Consider the following 21,504-nt stretch of genomic DNA (forward strand, 5'->3'; position numbering starts at 1 on the left):
TTTTAAGTCCGTACCCAGCTTGCTTTTTCTTAATATTGGAATAGTTTGAATATCTGGGTTAAACCAGTATTCAGCATCCCTACAACCATTATACTTAATTGCTGCTTGCCCTGGTAGGGTATGCTTGCCGTGCGGCAGAGATTTCTGCTGTATGGTGCCTTTCTTACGCGTGTCCCATTTCCAGCTTGCTTTCATGTAAAATCCTTATAGTTTGCCTTCCTAATACTATGCGGTGCTTTACCGTATGGCATGGTACTGTGCTGTTATGGTGCTTTCGTACCATTTTAATTCCCTATCCAGCTTGCTTTTTCTTAATATCCTAATAGTTTGAATATCTGGGTTAAACCAGTATTCAGCATCCCTACAACCGTTGGACTTAATTGCCACTTGTGCCGGTAGGGTAAGCTTGCTATCGCCGTTAGTATAGGACCATGCTGTGCCGTATAGTGCCACTTGGCATTGTGCTGTATGGTGCCTTGCTGTATGTCTTCATGTGGTATGTTGACTTTCTGTAGGGTGTTGTGCATTTCAAATTTGCAGTTTTATATTGTTTAGAGGCTTTATTTACTACTGTTGTTTCCACTTCTGACTAGGGAGCTACTCTATTGAATATTGAGGTAATTAATATCTTAACACAAAGGTTCCCAAACTGTCTCTATCGTTCCATGTTTTAAGTATATTCAGTTCTGTACGGAGCCTTGCTGTATGGCGTCGTGTAGACGTGTTGTGCCAGTTATTTGAAGTTGGTAGTTTTATATTGTTTACAGACTGACTTGTATTGTTTCCACTTCTCACTAGGGCAGCTACTCTATTGAATATTGAGGTTTTTGGGTACCTGAAAGAAAATGGTTTGCTTCTTCCATTGGCAATGTCTTCAAATAATCTTGGATGTTCTAGATGGCTCTGTGGTGGGCAATAAAAGCAAGCATCAGGATCCAGTGCTGCAGACTACAGAGTTTCGGATACTGCTGGACAAGATGAGTATTGAGTTCAGTGCACAGGTAAATATATCCTGTATACATTTTGTACAACTAGATTCCTTTCATATCGGAACAGTTTGTATTGCTGGGAGAACCCTTTTTAATGCTCCCTAAAACAGTTAGTTGGCATCATGCTCTTTGGTGTTTTGCCGTATAGAAATACAAGGTATGGCATTGTGCAGTATAGTGCCTTCCTTGTGTTTTCAGTCCTATATCCTGCTTGCTCTTCCCTAATATCGTAATAGTTTGTATTTCTGGGTGTAATTTATTATCACCGTCCTGAATACCGTTAGTATGGCATCATGCTGTGTGGTGCTTTGCCGTATGGCACTGTGCGGCTTTTGCATTATGCAGTATTGTGCTTTACTGACGTGGTCAGCCCCATATCCAGCTTGCTTTTACTTTAATATCCTAATAGGTTACACCTAGCAGTAGAAACTATTATCATTGTCCCTACATCCATAACATCATGCTGTGCCATTTTGGCACGTCATTGTGCTGTATGGTTCCTTCCTGGTGTTTTCAGTCCTATATTAGCTTGCTTTTTCTTAATATCCTTAAAGTTTAAATAAATCCATCGTCCCTAAAACCGTAAGTATAGCATTGTGCTGTACATTGCGACATTGTGCTTTCTATTTTCAGTCCTATACCAGCTTCCTTTTACTTATTATCCTACGAGTTTGTCTAAATATTTTCATTGTCCCTAAAACCGTAAGTATAGCATTGTGCTGTATATTGCGGCATTGTGCTTTCTGATGCCTGCCTGGCATTTTCAGTCCTATAACCTGCTTGCTCTTCCTAAATCCTAACAATTTCTGTTTCAGAATGTAATGCGTCTCTAAAACTATGTGCTCTTGTGCCATATGGTGTGACATTGTGCTGTATGATGCTTTCCTAACATTTTGAGTCCAGTATCCAGCTTGCTCTTAATATCCTAATAGTTTTCATGTCAGAATGTACTGGTTCTCTAAAAGTATGTGGTGGTGTACAGTGTGGCATGGCAATGTTCTGTATGGTGTCTACCTAAAGATTTCACTCCGATTTCCAGCTGGCTTTTACTTAATATCCTAATACAGAGATTCTCAAACTTGCTTTTCAAGGCACCTTCCTGGTGTTTTCAGTCCTATATCAGCCTGCTATTTCTTATCCTAAAAGTTTGTCTAAATAAATCCATCATCCCTAAAACCGTAAGCATAGCATTGTGCTGTACATTGCGTCATGGTGCTGTCTGGTGCCTACCTTGCATTTTCAGTCCTATATCCTGCTTGCTCTTCCTTAATATCATAATAGTTTGTATTTCTGGGTGTAATTTATTATCACCGTCCTGAATACCGTTAGTATGGCATCATGCTGTGTGGTGCTTTGCCGTATGGCACTGTGCGGCTTTTGCATTATGCAGTATTGTGCTTTACTGACGTGGTCAGCCCCATATCCAGCTTGCTTTTACTTTAATATCCTAATAGGTTACACCTAGCAGTAGAAACTATTATCATTGTCCCTACATCCATAACAACATGCTGTGCCGTTTTGGCACGTCATTGTGCTGTATGGTTCCTTCCTGGTGTTTTCAGTCCTATATTAGTTTGCTTTTTCTTAATATCCTTAAAGTTTGAATAAATCCATTGTCCCTAAAACCGTAAGTATAGCATTGTGCTGTACATTGCGACATTGTGCTTTCTATTTTCAGTCCTATACCAGCTTCCTTTTACTTATTATCCTACGAGTTTGTCTAAATATTTTCATTGTCCCTAAAACCGTAAGTATAGCATTGTGCTGTCTGATGCCTGCCTGGCATTTTCAGTCCTATAACCTGCTTGCTCTTCCTAAATCCTAACAATTTCTGTTTCAGAATGTAATGCGTCTCTAAAACTATGTGCTCTTGTGCCATATGGTGTGACATTGTGCTGTATGATGCTTTCCTAACATTTTGAGTCCAGTATCCAGCTTGCTCTTAATATCCTAATAGTTTTCATGTCAGAATGTACTGGTTCTCTAAAAGTATGTGGTGGTGTACAGTGTGGCATGGCAATGTTCTGTATGGTGTCTACCTAAAGATTTCACTCCGATTTCCAGCTGGCTTTTACTTAATATCCTAATACAGAGATTCTCAAACTTGCTTTTCAAGGCACCTTCCTGGTGTTTTCAGTCCTATATCAGCCTGCTATTTCTTATCCTAAAAGTTTGTCTAAATAAATCCATCATCCCTAAAACCGTAAGCATAGCATTGTGCTGTACATTGCGTCATGGTGCTGTCTGGTGCCTACCTTGCATTTTCAGTCCTATATCCTGCTTGCTCTTCCTTAATATCATAATAGTTTGTATTTCTGGGTGTAATTTATTATCACCGTCCTGAATACCGTTAGTATGGCATCATGCTGTGTGGTGCTTTGCCGTATGGCACTGTGCGGCTTTTGCATTATGCAGTATTGTGCTTTACTGACGTGGTCAGCCCCATATCCAGCTTGCTTTTACTTTAATATCCTAATAGGTTACACCTAGCAGTAGAAACTATTATCATTGTCCCTACATCCATAACAACATGCTGTGCCGTTTTGGCACGTCATTATGCTGTATGGTTCCTTCCTGGTGTTTTCAGTCCTATATTAGTTTGCTTTTTCTTAATATCCTTAAAGTTTGAATAAATCCATTGTCCCTAAAACCATAAGTATAGCATTGTGCTGTCTTGTGCCTACCTGGCATTTTCAGTCCTATACCAGCTTCCTTTTATTTATTATCCTACGAGTTTGTCTAAATATTTTCATTGTCCCTAAAACCGTAAGTATAGCATTGTGCTGTATATTGCGGCATTGTGCTGTCTGATGCCCGCCTGCCATTTTCAGTCCTCTAACCTGCTTGCTCTTCCTAAATCCTAACAATTTCCGTTTCAGAATGTAATGCGTCTCTAAAACTATGTGCTCTTGTGCCATGTGGTGTGACATTGTGCTGTATGGTGCTTTCCTAACATTTTGAGTCCAGTATCCAGCTTGCTCTTAATAGTTTTCATGTTAGAATGTACTGGTTCTCTAAAACTATGTGGTGTCGTGCGGTGTGGCATGGCAATGTTCTGTATGGTGTCTACCTAAAGTTTTCACTCCGATTTCCAGCTAGCTTTTACTTAATATCCTAATACAGAGATTCTTAAACTTGCTTTTCAAGGCACCTTCCTGGTGTTTTCAGTCCTATATCAGCCTGCTATTTCTTAATTATCCTAAAAGTTTGAATAAATCCATCGTCCCTAAAACCATAAGTATAGCATTGTGCTGTCTTGTGCCTACCTGGCATTTACAGTCCTACATCCTGCTTGCTCTTCCCTAATATTGTAATAGTTTGTATTTCTGGGTGTAATTTATTATCACCGTCCTTAATACCGTTAGTATGGCACCATGCTGTGTGGTGCTTTGCCGTATGGCACTGTGCGGCTTTTGCATTATGCAGTATTGTGCTTTACTGACGTGGTCAGCCCCATATCCAGCTTGCTTTTACTTTAATATCCTAATAGGTTACACCTAGCAGTAGAAACTATTATCATTGTCCCTACATCCATAACATCATGCTGTGCCGTTTTGGCACGTCATTGTGCTGTATGGTTCCTTCCTGGTGTTTTCAGTCCTATATTAGCTTGCTTTTTCTTAATATCCTTAAAGTTTAAATAAATCCATCGTCCCTAAAACCGTAAGTATAGCATTGTGCTGTACATTGCGACATTGTGCTTTCTATTTTCAGTCCTATACCAGCTTCCTTTTACTTATTATCCTACGAGTTTGTCTAAATATTTTCATTGTCCCTAAAACCGTAAGTATAGCATTGTGCTGTATATTGCGGCATTGTGCTTTCTGATGCCTGCCTGGCATTTTCAGTCCTATAACCTGCTTGCTCTTCCTAAATCCTAACAATTTCTGTTTCAGAATGTAATGCGTCTCTAAAACTATGTGCTCTTGTGCCATATGGTGTGACATTGTGCTGTATGATGCTTTCCTAACATTTTGAGTCCAGTATCCAGCTTGCTCTTAATATCCTAATAGTTTTCATGTCAGAATGTACTGGTTCTCTAAAAGTATGTGGTGGTGTGCAGTGTGGCATGGCAATGTTCTGTATGGTGTCTACCTAAAGATTTCACTCCGATTTCCAGCTGGCTTTTACTTAATATCCTAATACAGAGATTCTCAAACTTACTTTTCAAGGCACCTTCCTGGTGTTTTCAGTCCTATATCAGCCTGCTATTTCTTATCCTAAAAGTTTGTCTAAATAAATCCATCATCCCTAAAACCGTAAGCATAGCATTGTGCTGTACATTGCGTCATGGTGCTGTCTGGTGCCTACCTTGCATTTTCAGTCCTATATCCTGCTTGCTCTTCCTTAATATCATAATAGTTTGTATTTCTGGGTGTAATTTATTATCACCGTCCTGAATACCGTTAGTATGGCATCATGCTGTGTGGTGCTTTGCCGTATGGCACTGTGCGGCTTTTGCATTATGCAGTATTGTGCTTTACTGACGTGGTCAGCCCCATATCCAGCTTGCTTTTACTTTAATATCCTAATAGGTTACACCTAGCAGTAGAAACTATTATCATTGTCCCTACATCCATAACAACATGCTGTGCCGTTTTGGCACGTCATTGTGCTGTATGGTTCCTTCCTGGTGTTTTCAGTCCTATATTAGCTTGCTTTTTCTTAATATCCTTAAAGTTTGAATAAATCCATTGTCCCTAAAACCGTAAGTATAGCATTGTGCTGTACATTGCGACATTGTGCTTTCTATTTTCAGTCCTATACCAGCTTCCTTTTACTTATTATCCTACGAGTTTGTCTAAATATTTTCATTGTCCCTAAAACCGTAAGTATAGCATTGTGCTGTCTGATGCCTGCCTGGCATTTTCAGTCCTATAACCTGCTTGCTCTTCCTAAATCCTAACAATTTCTGTTTCAGAATGTAATGCGTCTCTAAAACTATGTGCTCTTGTGCCATATGGTGTGACATTGTGCTGTATGATGCTTTCCTAACATTTTGAGTCCAGTATCCAGCTTGCTCTTAATATCCTAATAGTTTTCATGTCAGAATGTACTGGTTCTCTAAAAGTATGTGGTGGTGTACAGTGTGGCATGGCAATGTTCTGTATGGTGTCTACCTAAAGATTTCACTCCGATTTCCAGCTGGCTTTTACTTAATATCCTAATACAGAGATTCTCAAACTTGCTTTTCAAGGCACCTTCCTGGTGTTTTCAGTCCTATATCAGCCTGCTATTTCTTATCCTAAAAGTTTGTCTAAATAAATCCATCATCCCTAAAACCGTAAGCATAGCATTGTGCTGTACATTGCGTCATGGTGCTGTCTGGTGCCTACCTTGCATTTTCAGTCCTATATCCTGCTTGCTCTTCCTTAATATCATAATAGTTTGTATTTCTGGGTGTAATTTATTATCACCGTCCTGAATACCGTTAGTATGGCATCATGCTGTGTGGTGCTTTGCCGTATGGCACTGTGCGGCTTTTGCATTATGCAGTATTGTGCTTTACTGACGTGGTCAGCCCCATATCCAGCTTGCTTTTACTTTAATATCCTAATAGGTTACACCTAGCAGTAGAAACTATTATCATTGTCCCTACATCCATAACAACATGCTGTGCCGTTTTGGCACGTCATTATGCTGTATGGTTCCTTCCTGGTGTTTTCAGTCCTATATTAGTTTGCTTTTTCTTAATATCCTTAAAGTTTGAATAAATCCATTGTCCCTAAAACCATAAGTATAGCATTGTGCTGTCTTGTGCCTACCTGGCATTTTCAGTCCTATACCAGCTTCCTTTTATTTATTATCCTACGAGTTTGTCTAAATATTTTCATTGTCCCTAAAACCGTAAGTATAGCATTGTGCTGTATATTGCGGCATTGTGCTGTCTGATGCCTGCCTGCCATTTTCAGTCCTCTAACCTGCTTGCTCTTCCTAAATCCTAACAATTTCCGTTTCAGAATGTAATGCGTCTCTAAAACTATGTGCTCTTGTGCCATGTGGTGTGACATTGTGCTGTATGGTGCTTTCCTAACATTTTGAGTCCAGTATCCAGCTTGCTCTTAATAGTTTTCATGTTAGAATGTACTGGTTCTCTAAAACTATGTGGTGTCGTGCGGTGTGGCATGGCAATGTTCTGTATGGTGTCTACCTAAAGTTTTCACTCCGATTTCCAGCTAGCTTTTACTTAATATCCTAATACAGAGATTCTTAAACTTGCTTTTCAAGGCACCTTCCTGGTGTTTTCAGTCCTATATCAGCCTGCTATTTCTTAATTATCCTAAAAGTTTGAATAAATCCATCGTCCCTAAAACCATAAGTATAGCATTGTGCTGTCTTGTGCCTACCTGGCATTTACAGTCCTACATCCTGCTTGCTCTTCCCTAATATTGTAATAGTTTGTATTTCTGGGTGTAATTTATTATCACCGTCCTTAATACCGTTAGTATGGCACCATGCTGTGTGGTGCTTTGCCGTATGGCACTGTGCGGCTTTTGCATTATGCAGTATTGTGCTTTACTGACGTGGTCAGCCCCATATCCAGCTTGCTTTTACTTTAATATCCTAATAGGTTACACCTAGCAGTAGAAACTATTATCATTGTCCCTACATCCATAACATCATGCTGTGCCGTTTTGGCACGTCATTGTGCTGTATGGTTCCTTCCTGGTGTTTTCAGTCCTATATTAGTTTGCTTTTTCTTAATATCCTTAAAGTTTGAATAAATCCATTGTCCCTAAAACCGTAAGTATAGCATTGTGCTGTCTTGTGCCTACCTGACATTTTCAGTCCTATACCAGCTTCCTTTTATTTATTATCCTACGAGTTTGTCTAAATATTTTCATTGTCCCTAAAACCGTTAGTATAGCATTGTGCTGTATATTGCGGCATTGTGCTGTCTGATGCCTGCCTGGCATTTTCAGTCCTATAACCTGCTTGCTCTTCCTAAATCCTAACAATTTCTGTTTCAGAATGTAATGCGTCTCTAAAACTATGTGCTCTTGTGACATTGTGCTGTATGGTGCTTTCCTAACATTTGGAGTCCAATATCCAGCTTGCTCTTAATAACCTAATTAGTTTTCATGTCAGAATGTACTGGTTCTCTAAAACTATGTGGTGGTGGTGTGGGTGTGGCATGGCAATGTTCTATATGGTGTCTACCTAAAGTTTTCACTCCGATTTCCAGCTAGCTTTTACTTAATATCCTAATACAGAGATTCTCAAACTTGGTTTTCAAGGCACCTTAATGGTCCAAATTTTAAGTATATCCAGTTCTGTAAGGTGCCTTGCATTATGGCATCATGTGACATGTTGACTTCCTGTAGGGTGTTGTGCGTTTCGTTTAAAATTGTCTGTTTTATATTGTTTACAGACTTTACTTACTAGTATTGTTTCCACTTCTCACTAGGGCAGATACTCTATTGAATGTTGAGGTTTTTGGGTACCTGAAAGAGAAAAGGGTTTGCTTCATCCATTAGCAAATTTGCAAGAGGAAGCCAATGTCTTGAAACACGGAGGACAGCTGTGTGGGTGACATTAAAAGCAAGCATCAGGATCCAGTGCTGCAGACTATTGTGTCTCCGAAGCTGCCGGACTCGATGTTTATTGACTTCGGTGCACAGGTAAATATCTTTTGTATTCGTTTTAGATAATTATATTCCTTTCATATTGTAATAGTTTGTATTGCTGGGTATAACATGTTTTGATGGCTGTATTGTGCCTTGCTGAAGTTGTCAGCCCATATCCATCTTGCTTTTTCTTCATATCCTAATAGTTTGAATATCTGGGTTAAACCAATATTCGGCATCCCTACAACCGTTCGACTTAATTGCCGCTTGCCGTGCGGCAGAGGATTGTGCTATATGGTGCCTTCCTTACGTCTGTCCCATCTCCAGCATGCTTTCATTTTAAATCCTTCTAGTTTGCCTTTCTAAAACTATGCGGTGCTGTACCGTATGGCATGGTGCTGTTATGGTGCTTTCGTACCATTTTAAGTCCCTATCCAGCTTGCTGCTTCTTAATATCCTAATAGTTTGAATATCTGGGTTAAACCCAGTATTCAGCATCCCTACAACCGTTGGACTTAATTGCCACTTGTGCCGGTAGGGTAAGCTTGCTATCGCCGTTAGTATAGGACCATGCTGTGCCGTATAGTGCCGCTTGGCATTGTGCTGTATGGTGCCTTGCAGTATGTCTTCATGTGGTATGTTGACTTTCTGTAGGGTGTTGTGCATTTCAAATTTGCAGTTTTATATTGTTTAGAGGCTTTATTTACTACTGTTGTTTCCACTTCTGACTAGGGAGCTACTCTATTGAATATTGAGGTAATTAATATCTTAACACAAAGGTTCCCAAACTGTCTCTATCGTTCCATGTTTTAAGTATATTCAGTTCTGTACGGAGCCTTGCTGTATGGCGTCGTGTAGACGTGTTGTGCCAGTTATTTGAAGTTGGTAGTTTTATATTGTTTACAGACTGACTTGTATTGTTTCCACTTCTCACTAGGGCAGCTACTCTATTGAATATTGAGGTTTTTGGGTACCTGAAAGAAAATGGTTTGCTTCTTCCATTGGCAATGTCTTCAAATAATCTTGGATGTTCTAGATGGCTCTGTGGTGGGCAATAAAAGCAAGCATCAGGATCCAGTGCTGCAGACTACAGAGTTTCGGATACTGCTGGACAAGATGAGTATTGAGTTCAGTGCACAGGTAAATATATCCTGTATACATTTTGTACAACTAGATTCCTTTCATATCGGAACAGTTTGTATTGCTGGGAGAACCCTTTTTAATGCTCCCTAAAACAGTTAGTTGGCATCATGCTCTTTGGTGTTTTGCCGTATAGAAATACAAGGTATGGCATTGTGCAGTATAGTGCCTTCCTTGTGTTTTCAGTCCTATATCCTGCTTGCTCTTCCCTAATATCGTAATAGTTTGTATTTCTGGGTGTAATTTATTATCACCGTCCTTAATACCGTTAGTATGGCACCATGCTGTGTGGTGCTTTGCCGTATGGCACAGTGCGGCTTTTGCATTATGCAGTATTGTGCTTTACTGACGTGGTCAGCCCCATATCCAGCTTGCTTTTACTTTAATATCCTAATAGGTTACACCTAGCAGTAGAAACTATTATCATTGTCCCTACATCCATAACATCATGCTGTGCCGTTTTGGCACGTCATTGTGCTGTATGGTTCCTTCCTGGTGTTTTCAGTCCTATATTAGCTTGCTTTTTCTTAATATCCTTAAAGTTTAAATAAATCCATCGTCCCTAAAACCGTAAGTATAGCATTGTGCTGTACATTGCGACATTGTGCTGTCTGATGCCTACCTGGCATTTTCAGTCCTATACCAGCTTCCTTTTACTTATTATCCTACGAGTTTGTCTAAATATTTTCATTGTCCCTAAAACCGTAAGTATAGCATTGTGCTGTATATTGCGGCATTGTGCTTTCTGATGCCTGCCTGGCATTTTCAGTCCTATAACCTGCTTGCTCTTCCTAAATCCTAACAATTTCTGTTTCAGAATGTAATGCGTCTCTAAAACTATGTGCTCTTGTGCCATATGGTGTGACATTGTGCTGTATGATGCTTTCCTAACATTTTGAGTCCAGTATCCAGCTTGCTCTTAATATCCTAATAGTTTTCATGTCAGAATGTACTGGTTCTCTAAAAGTATGTGGTGGTGTGCAGTGTGGCATGGCAATGTTCTGTATGGTGTCTACCTAAAGATTTCACTCCGATTTCCAGCTGGCTTTTACTTAATATCCTAATACAGAGATTCTCAAACTTGCTTTTCAAGGCACCTTCCTGGTGTTTTCAGTCCTATATCAGCCTGCTATTTCTTATCCTAAAGTTTGTCTAAATAAATCCATCTTCCCTAAAACCGTAAGCATAGCATTGTGCTGTACATTGCGTCATGGTGCTGTCTGGTGCCTACCTTGCATTTTCAGTCCTATATCCTGCTTGCTCTTTCTTAATATCGTAATAGTTTGTATTTCTGGGTGTAATTTATTATCACCGTCCTGAATACCGTTAGTATGGCATCATGCTGTGTGGTGCTTTGCCGTATGGCACTGTGCGGCTTTTGCATTATGCAGTATTGTGCTTTACTGACGTGGTCAGCCCCATATCCAGCTTGCTTTTACTTTAATATCCTAATAGGTTACACCTAGCAGTAGAAACTATTATCATTGTCCCTACATCCATAACAACATGCTGTGCCGTTTTGGCACGTCATTATGCTGTATGGTTCCTTCCTGGTGTTTTCAGTCCTAGATTAGTTTGCTTTTTCTTAATATCCTTAAAGTTTGAATAAATCCATTGTCCCTAAAACCGTAAGTATAGCATTGTGCTGTCTTGTGCCTACCTGGCATTTTCAGTCCTATACCAGCTTCCTTTTATTTATTATCCTACGAGTTTGTCTAAATATTTTCATTGTCCCTAAAACCGTAAGTATAGCATTGTGCTGTATATTGCGGCATTGTGCTGTCTGATGCCTGCCTGCCATTTTCAGTCCTCTAACCTGCTTGCTCTTCCTAAATCCTAACAATTTCCGTTTCAGAATGTAATGCGTCTCTAAAACTATGTGCTCTTGTGCCATGTGGTGTGACATTGTGCTGTATGGTGCTTTCCTAACATTTTGAGTCCAGTATCCAGCTTGCTCTTAATAGTTTTCATGTTAGAATGTACTGGTTCTCTAAAACTATGTGGTGTCGTGCGGTGTGGCATGGCAATGTTCTGTATGGTGTCTACCTAAAGTTTTCACTCCGATTTCCAGCTAGCTTTTACTTAATATCCTAATACAGAGATTCTTAAACTTGCTTTTCAAGGCACCTTCCTGGTGTTTTCAGTCCTATATCAGCCTGCTATTTCTTAATAATTATCCTAAAAGTTTGAATAAATCCATCGTCCCTAAAACCATAAGTATAGCATTGTGATGTACATTGCGGCATTGTGCTGTCTTGTGCCTACCTGGCATTTACAGTCCTACATCCTGCTTGCTCTTCCCTAATATTGTAATAGTTTGTATTTCTGGGTGTAATTTATTATCACCGTCCTTAATACCGTTAGTATGGCACCATGCTGTGTGGTGCTTTGCCGTATGGCACTGTGCGGCTTTTGCATTATGCAGTATTGTGCTTTACTGACGTGGTCAGCCCCATATCCAGCTTGCTTTTACTTTAATATCCTAATAGGTTACACCTAGCAGTAGAAACTATTATCATTGTCCCTACATCCATAACATCATGCTGTGCCGTTTTGGCACGTCATTGTGCTGTATGGTTCCTTCCTGGTGTTTTCAGTCCTATATTAGCTTGCTTTTTCTTAATATCCTTAAAGTTTAAATAAATCCATCGTCCCTAAAACCGTAAGTATAGCATTGTGCTGTACATTGCGACATTGTGCTTTCTATTTTCAGTCCTATACCAGCTTCCTTTTACTTATTATCCTACGAGTTTGTCTAAATATTTTCATTGTCCCTAAAACCGTAAGTATAGCATTGTGCTGTATATTGCGGCATTGTGCTTTCTGATGCCTGCCTGGCATTTTCAGTCCTATAACCTGCTTGCTCTTCCTAAATCCTAACAATTTCTGTTTCAGAATGTAATGCGTCTCTAAAACTATGTGCTCTTGTGCCATATGGTGTGACATTGTGCTGTATGATGCTTTCCTAACATTTTGAGTCCAGTATCCAGCTTGCTCTTAATATCCTAATAGTTTTCATGTCAGAATGTACTGGTTCTCTAAAAGTATGTGGTGGTGTGCAGTGTGGCATGGCAATGTTCTGTATGGTGTCTACCTAAAGATTTCACTCCGATTTCCAGCTGGCTTTTACTTAATATCCTAATACAGAGATTCTCAAACTTACTTTTCAAGGCACCTTCCTGGTGTTTTCAGTCCTATATCAGCCTGCTATTTCTTATCCTAAAAGTTTGTCTAAATAAATCCATCATCCCTAAAACCGTAAGCATAGCATTGTGCTGTACATTGCGTCATGGTGCTGTCTGGTGCCTACCTTGCATTTTCAGTCCTATATCCTGCTTGCTCTTCCTTAATATCATAATAGTTTGTATTTCTGGGTGTAATTTATTATCACCGTCCTGAATACCGTTAGTATGGCATCATGCTGTGTGGTGCTTTGCCGTATGGCACTGTGCGGCTTTTGCATTATGCAGTATTGTGCTTTACTGACGTGGTCAGCCCCATATCCAGCTTGCTTTTACTTTAATATCCTAATAGGTTACACCTAGCAGTAGAAACTATTATCATTGTCCCTACATCCATAACAACATGCTGTGCCGTTTTGGCACGTCATTGTGCTGTATGGTTCCTTCCTGGTGTTTTCAGTCCTATATTAGTTTGCTTTTTCTTAATATCCTTAAAGTTTGAATAAATCCATTGTCCCTAAAACCGTAAGTATAGCATTGTGCTGTCTTGTGCCTACCTGACATTTTCAGTCCTATACCAGCTTCCTTTTATTTATTATCCTACGAGTTTGTCTAAATATTTTCATTGTCCCTAAAACCGTTAGTATAGCATTGTGCTGTATATTGCGGCATTGTGCTGTCTGATGCCTGCCTGGCATTTTCAGTCCTATAACCTGCTTGCTCTTCCTAAATCCTAACAATTTCTGTTTCAGAATGTAATGCGTCTCTAAAACTATGTGCTCTTGTGACATTGTGCTGTATGGTGCTTTCCTAACATTTGGAGTCCAATATCCAGCTTGCTCTTAATAACCTAATACAGGCCTGGCCAACCTGTGGCTCTCCAGATGTTGTGAAACTACACATCCCAGCATGCCCTGCCACAGTTTTAGCCTTCCCTAATAGCAAAACTGTAGCAAAGCATGATGGGACTTGTAGTTTTACAACAGCTGGAGAGCCACGGGTTGGCCAGGCCTGGAATAGTTTTCATGTCAGAATGTACTGGTTCTCTAAAACTATGTGGTGGTGGTGGTGGTGGTGTGGGTGTGGCATGGCAATGTTCTGTATGGTGTCTACCTAAAGTTTTCACTCCGATTTCCAGCTAGCTTTTACTTAATATCCTAATACAGAGATTCTCAAACTTGGTTTTCAAGGCACCTTAATGGTCCAAATTTTAAGTATATCCAGTTCTGTAAGGTGCCTTGCATCATGTGACATGTTGACTTCCTGTAGGGTGTTGTGCGTTTCGTTTAAAATTGTCTGTTTTATATTGTTTACAGACTTTACTTACTAGTATTGTTTCCACTTCTCACTAGGGCAGATACTCTATTGAATGTTGAGGTTTTTGGGTACCTGAAAGAGAAAAGGGTTTGCTTCATCCATTAGCAAATTTGCAAGAGGAAGCCAATGTCTTGAAACACGGAGGACAGCTGTGTGGGTGACATTAAAAGCAAGCATCAGGATCCAGTGCTGCAGACTATTGTGTCTCCGAAGCTGCCGGACTCAATGTTTATTGACTTCGGTGCACAGGTAAATATCTTTTGTATTCGTTTTAGATAACTATATTCCTTTCATATTGTAATAGTTTGTATTGCTGGGTATAACATGTTTTGATGGCTGTATTGTGCCTTGCTGAAGTTGTCAGCCCATATCCATCTTGCTTTTTCTTCATATCCTAATAGTTTGAATATCTGGGTTAAACCAATATTCAGCATCCCTACAACCGTTAGACTTAATTGCCGCTTGCCGTGCGGCAGAGGATTGTGCTATATGGTGCCTTCCTTACGTCTGTCCCATCTCCAGCATGCTTTCATTTTAAATCCTTCTAGTTTGCCTTTCTAAAACTATGCGGTGCTGTACCGTATGGCATGGTGCTGTTATGGTGCTTTCGTACCATTTTAAGTCCCTATCCAGCTTGCTGCTTCTTAATATCCTAATAGTTTGAATATCTGGGTTAAACCCAGTATTCAGCATCCCTACAACCGTTGGACTTAATTGCCACTTGTGCCGGTAGGGTAAGCTTGCTATCGCCGTTAGTATAGGACCATGCTGTGCCGTATAGTGCCACTTGGCATTGTGCTGTATGGTGCCTTGCTGTATGTCTTCATGTGGTATGTTGACTTTCTGTAGGGTGTTGTGCATTTCAAATTTGCAGTTTTATATTGTTTAGAGGCTTTATTTACTACTGTTGTTTCCACTTCTGACTAGGGAGCTACTCTATTGAATATTGAGGTAATTAATATCTTAACACAAAGGTTCCCAAACTGTCTCTATCGTTCCATGTTTTAAGTATATTCAGTTCTGTACGGAGCCTTGCTGTATGGCGTCGTGTAGACGTGTTGTGCCAGTTATTTGAAGTTGGTAGTTTTATATTGTTTACAGACTGACTTGTATTGTTTCCACTTCTCACTAGGGCAGCTACTCTATTGAATATTGAGGTTTTTGGGTACCTGAAAGAAAATGGTTTGCTTCTTCCATTGGCAATGTCTTCAAATAATCTTGGATGTTCTAGATGGCTCTGTGGTGGGCAATAAAAGCAAGCATCAGGATCCAGTGCTGCAGACTACAGAGTTTCGGATACTGCTGGACAAGATGAGTATTGAGTTCAGTGCACAGGTAAATATATCCTGTATACATTTTGTACAACTAGATTCCTTTCATATCGGAACAGTTTGTATTGCTGGGAGAACCCTTTTTAATGCTCCCTAAAACAGTTAGTTGGCATCATGCTCTTTGGTGTTTTGCCGTATAGAAATACAAGGTATGGCATTGTGCAGTATAGTGCCTTCCTTGTGTTTTCAGTCCTATATCCTGCTTGCTCTTCCCTAATATCGTAATAGTTTGTATTTCTGGGTGTAATTTATTATCACCGTCCTTAATACCGTTAGTATGGCACCATGCTGTGTGGTGCTTTGCCGTATGGCACTGTGCGGCTTTTGCATTATGCAGTATTGTGCTTTACTGACGTGGTCAGCCCCATATCCAGCTTGCTTTTACTTTAATATCCTAATAGGTTACACCTAGCAGTAGAAACTATTATCATTGTCCCTACATCCATAACAACATGCTGTGCCGTTTTGGCACGTCATTATGCTGTATGGTTCCTTCCTGGTGTTTTCAGTCCTAGATTAGTTTGCTTTTTCTTAATATCCTTAAAGTTTGAATAAATCCATTGTCCCTAAAACCGTAAGTATAGCATTGTGCTGTCTTGTGCCTACCTGGCATTTTCAGTCCTATACCAGCTTCCTTTTATTTATTATCCTACGAGTTTGTCTAAATATTTTCATTGTCCCTAAAACCGTAAGTATAGCATTGTGCTGTATATTGCGGCATTGTGCTGTCTGATGCCTGCCTGCCATTTTCAGTCCTCTAACCTGCTTGCTCTTCCTAAATCCTAACAATTTCCGTTTCAGAATGTAATGCGTCTCTAAAACTATGTGCTCTTGTGCCATGTGGTGTGACATTGTGCTGTATGGTGCTTTCCTAACATTTTGAGTCCAGTATCCAGCTTGCTCTTAATAGTTTTCATGTTAGAATGTACTGGTTCTCTAAAACTATGTGGTGTCGTGCGGTGTGGCATGGCAATGTTCTGTATGGTGTCTACCTAAAGTTTTCACTCCGATTTCCAGCTAGCTTTTACTTAATATCCTAATACAGAGATTCTTAAACTTGCTTTTCAAGGCACCTTCCTGGTGTTTTCAGTCCTATATCAGCCTGCTATTTCTTAATAATTATCCTAAAAGTTTGAATAAATCCATCGTCCCTAAAACCATAAGTATAGCATTGTGATGTACATTGCGGCATTGTGCTGTCTTGTGCCTACCTGGCATTTACAGTCCTACATCCTGCTTGCTCTTCCCTAATATTGTAATAGTTTGTATTTCTGGGTGTAATTTATTATCACCGTCCTTAATACCGTTAGTATGGCACCATGCTGTGTGGTGCTTTGCCGTATGGCACTGTGCGGCTTTTGCATTATGCAGTATTGTGCTTTACTGACGTGGTCAGCCCCATATCCAGCTTGCTTTTACTTTAATATCCTAATAGGTTACACCTAGCAGTAGAAACTATTATCATTGTCCCTACATCCATAACATCATGCTGTGCCGTTTTGGCACGTCATTGTGCTGTATGGTTCCTTCCTGGTGTTTTCAGTCCTATATTAGCTTGCTTTTTCTTAATATCCTTAAAGTTTAAATAAATCCATTGTCCCTAAAACCGTAAGTATAGCATTGTGCTGTACATTGCGACATTGTGCTTTCTATTTTCAGTCCTATACCAGCTTCCTTTTACTTATTATCCTACGAGTTTGTCTAAATATTTTCATTGTCCCTAAAACCGTAAGTATAGCATTGTGCTGTATATTGCGGCATTGTGCTTTCTGATGCCTGCCTGGCATTTTCAGTCCTATAACCTGCTTGCTCTTCCTAAATCCTAACAATTTCTGTTTCAGAATGTAATGCGTCTCTAAAACTATGTGCTCTTGTGCCATATGGTGTGACATTGTGCTGTATGATGCTTTCCTAACATTTTGAGTCCAGTATCCAGCTTGCTCTTAATATCCTAATAGTTTTCATGTCAGAATGTACTGGTTCTCTAAAAGTATGTGGTGGTGTGCAGTGTGGCATGGCAATGTTCTGTATGGTGTCTACCTAAAGATTTCACTCCGATTTCCAGCTGGCTTTTACTTAATATCCTAATACAGAGATTCTCAAACTTACTTTTCAAGGCACCTTCCTGGTGTTTTCAGTCCTATATCAGCCTGCTATTTCTTATCCTAAAAGTTTGTCTAAATAAATCCATCATCCCTAAAACCGTAAGCATAGCATTGTGCTGTACATTGCGTCATGGTGCTGTCTGGTGCCTACCTTGCATTTTCAGTCCTATATCCTGCTTGCTCTTCCTTAATATCATAATAGTTTGTATTTCTGGGTGTAATTTATTATCACCGTCCTGAATACCGTTAGTATGGCATCATGCTGTGTGGTGCTTTGCCGTATGGCACTGTGCGGCTTTTGCATTATGCAGTATTGTGCTTTACTGACGTGGTCAGCCCCATATCCAGCTTGCTTTTACTTTAATATCCTAATAGGTTACACCTAGCAGTAGAAACTATTATCATTGTCCCTACATCCATAACAACATGCTGTGCCGTTTTGGCACGTCATTGTGCTGTATGGTTCCTTCCTGGTGTTTTCAGTCCTATATTAGTTTGCTTTTTCTTAATATCCTTAAAGTTTGAATAAATCCATTGTCCCTAAAACCGTAAGTATAGCATTGTGCTGTCTTGTGCCTACCTGACATTTTCAGTCCTATACCAGCTTCCTTTTATTTATTATCCTACGAGTTTGTCTAAATATTTTCATTGTCCCTAAAACCGTTAGTATAGCATTGTGCTGTATATTGCGGCATTGTGCTGTCTGATGCCTGCCTGGCATTTTCAGTCCTATAACCTGCTTGCTCTTCCTAAATCCTAACAATTTCTGTTTCAGAATGTAATGCGTCTCTAAAACTATGTGCTCTTGTGACATTGTGCTGTATGGTGCTTTCCTAACATTTGGAGTCCAATATCCAGCTTGCTCTTAATAACCTAATACAGGCCTGGCCAACCTGTGGCTCTCCAGATGTTGTGAAACTACACATCCCAGCATGCCCTGCCACAGTTTTAGCCTTCCCTAATAGCAAAACTGTAGCAAAGCATGATGGGACTTGTAGTTTTACAACAGCTGGAGAGCCACGGGTTGGCCAGGCCTGGAATAGTTTTCATGTCAGAATGTACTGGTTCTCTAAAACTATGTGGTGGTGGTGGTGGTGGTGGTGGTGTGGGTGTGGCATGGCAATGTTCTGTATGGTGTCTACCTAAAGTTTTCACTCCGATTTCCAGCTAGCTTTTACTTAATATCCTAATACAGAGATTCTCAAACTTGGTTTTCAAGGCACCTTAATGGTCCAAATTTTAAGTATATCCAGTTCTGTAAGGTGCCTTGCATCATGTGACATGTTGACTTCCTGTAGGGTGTTGTGCGTTTCGTTTAAAATTGTCTGTTTTATATTGTTTACAGACTTTACTTACTAGTATTGTTTCCACTTCTCACTAGGGCAGATACTCTATTGAATGTTGAGGTTTTTGGGTACCTGAAAGAGAAAAGGGTTTGCTTCATCCATTAGCAAATTTGCAAGAGGAAGCCAATGTCTTGAAACACGGAGGACAGCTGTGTGGGTGACATTAAAAGCAAGCATCAGGATCCAGTGCTGCAGACTATTGTGTCTCCGAAGCTGCCGGACTCAATGTTTATTGACTTCGGTGCACAGGTAAATATCTTTTGTATTCGTTTTAGATAACTATATTCCTTTCATATTGTAATAGTTTGTATTGCTGGGTATAACATGTTTTGATGGCTGTATTGTGCCTTGCTGAAGTTGTCAGCCCATATCCATCTTGCTTTTTCTTCATATCCTAATAGTTTGAATATCTGGGTTAAACCAATATTCAGCATCCCTACAACCGTTAGACTTAATTGCCGCTTGCCGTGCGGCAGAGGATTGTGCTATATGGTGCCTTCCTTACGTCTGTCCCATCTCCAGCATGCTTTCATTTTAAATCCTTCTAGTTTGCCTTTCTAAAACTATGCGGTGCTGTACCGTATGGCATGGTGCTGTTATGGTGCTTTCGTACCATTTTAAGTCCCTATCCAGCTTGCTGCTTCTTAATATCCTAATAGTTTGAATATCTGGGTTAAACCCAGTATTCAGCATCCCTACAACCGTTGGACTTAATTGCCACTTGTGCCGGTAGGGTAAGCTTGCTATCGCCGTTAGTATAGGACCATGCTGTGCCGTATAGTGCCACTTGGCATTGTGCTGTATGGTGCCTTGCTGTATGTCTTCATGTGGTATGTTGACTTTCTGTAGGGTGTTGTGCATTTCAAATTTGCAGTTTTATATTGTTTAGAGGCTTTATTTACTACTGTTGTTTCCACTTCTGACTAGGGAGCTACTCTATTGAATATTGAGGTAATTAATATCTTAACACAAAGGTTCCCAAACTGTCTCTATCGTTCCATGTTTTAAGTATATTCAGTTCTGTACGGAGCCTTGCTGTATGGCGTCGTGTAGACGTGTTGTGCCAGTTATTTGAAGTTGGTAGTTTTATATTGTTTACAGACTGACTTGTATTGTTTCCACTTCTCACTAGGGCAGCTACTCTATTGAATATTGAGGTTTTTGGGTACCTGAAAGAAAATGGTTTGCTTCTTCCATTGGCAATGTCTTCAAATAATCTTGGATGTTCTAGATGGCTCTGTGGTGGGCAATAAAAGCAAGCATCAGGATCCAGTGCTGCAGACTACAGAGTTTCGGATACTGCTGGACAAGATGAGTATTGAGTTCAGTGCACAGGTAAATATATCCTGTATACATTTTGTACAACTAGATTCCTTTCATATCGGAACAGTTTGTATTGCTGGGAGAACCCTTTTTAATGCTCCCTAAAACAGTTAGTTGGCATCATGCTCTTTGGTGTTTTGCCGTATAGAAATACAAGGTATGGCATTGTGCAGTATAGTGCCTTCCTTGTGTTTTCAGTCCTATATCCTGCTTGCTCTTCCCTAATATCGTAATAGTTTGTATTTCTGGGTGTAATTTATTATCACCGTCCTTAATACCGTTAGTATGGCACCATGCTGTGTGGTGCTTTGCCGTATGGCACTGTGCGGCTTTTGCATTATGCAGTATTGTGCTTTACTGACGTGGTCAGCCCCATATCCAGCTTGCTTTTACTTTAATATCCTAATAGGTTACACCTAGCAGTAGAAACTATTATCATTGTCCCTACATCCATAACATCATGCTGTGCCGTTTTGGCACGTCATTGTGCTGTATGGTTCCTTCCTGGTGTTTTCAGTCCTATATTAGCTTGCTTTTTCTTAATATCCTTAAAGTTTAAATAAATCCATCGTCCCTAAAACCGTAAGTATAGCATTGTGCTGTAGATTGCGACATTGTGCTTTCTATTTTCAGTCCTATACCAGCTTCCTTTTACTTATTATCCTACGAGTTTGTCTAAATATTTTCATTGTCCCTAAAACCGTAAGTATAGCATTGTGCTGTATATTGCGGCATTGTGCTTTCTGATGCCTGCCTGGCATTTTCAGTCCTATAACCTGCTTGCTCTTCCTAAATCCTAACAATTTCTGTTTCAGAATGTAATGCGTCTCTAAAACTATGTGCTCTTGAGCCATATGGTGTGACATTGTGCTGTATGATGCTTTCCTAACATTTTGAGTCCAGTATCCAGCTTGCTCTTAATATCCTAATAGTTTTCATGTCAGAATGTACTGGTTCTCTAAAAGTATGTGGTGGTGTGCAGTGTGGCATGGCAATGTTCTGTATGGTGTCTACCTAAAGATTTCACTCCGATTTCCAGCTGGCTTTTACTTAATATCCTAATACAGAGATTCTCAAACTTGCTTTTCAAGGCAGTTTCCTGGTGTTTTCAGTCCTATATCAGCCTGCTATTTCTTATCCTAAAGTTTGTCTAAATAAATCCATCGTCCCTAAAACCGTAAGCATAGCATTGTGCTGTACATT

General features: G+C 39.9%; 1 long non-coding RNA gene across 18 annotated transcripts in view; it reads left to right on the forward strand.

The window, feature by feature from the left end:
- Positions 1-777: 777 nt before the first annotated feature.
- Positions 778-21,504, forward strand: part of LOC135055198 (uncharacterized) — a 62,767-nt gene continuing 42,040 nt past the window's right edge. For 13 of the 18 annotated variants that reach the window (XR_010243683.1, XR_010243690.1, XR_010243689.1 and 10 more), the window contains exons 1-7: positions 778-1,001; positions 8,398-8,611; positions 9,495-9,697; positions 14,232-14,445; positions 15,329-15,531; positions 19,014-19,227; positions 20,111-20,313. This is a non-coding gene — a long non-coding RNA (uncharacterized LOC135055198). The remainder of the gene's footprint in view (positions 1,002-8,397; positions 8,612-9,494; positions 9,698-14,231; positions 14,446-15,328; positions 15,532-19,013; positions 19,228-20,110; positions 20,314-21,504) is intronic. The other 5 variants (XR_010243688.1, XR_010243691.1, XR_010243685.1 and 2 more) reach the window with 5 other exon arrangements.

The sequence above is a fragment of the Pseudophryne corroboree genome, chromosome 3 (genome assembly GCF_028390025.1).
Source record: "Pseudophryne corroboree isolate aPseCor3 chromosome 3, aPseCor3.hap2, whole genome shotgun sequence".
Lineage (NCBI taxonomy): Eukaryota > Metazoa > Chordata > Amphibia > Anura > Myobatrachidae > Pseudophryne > Pseudophryne corroboree.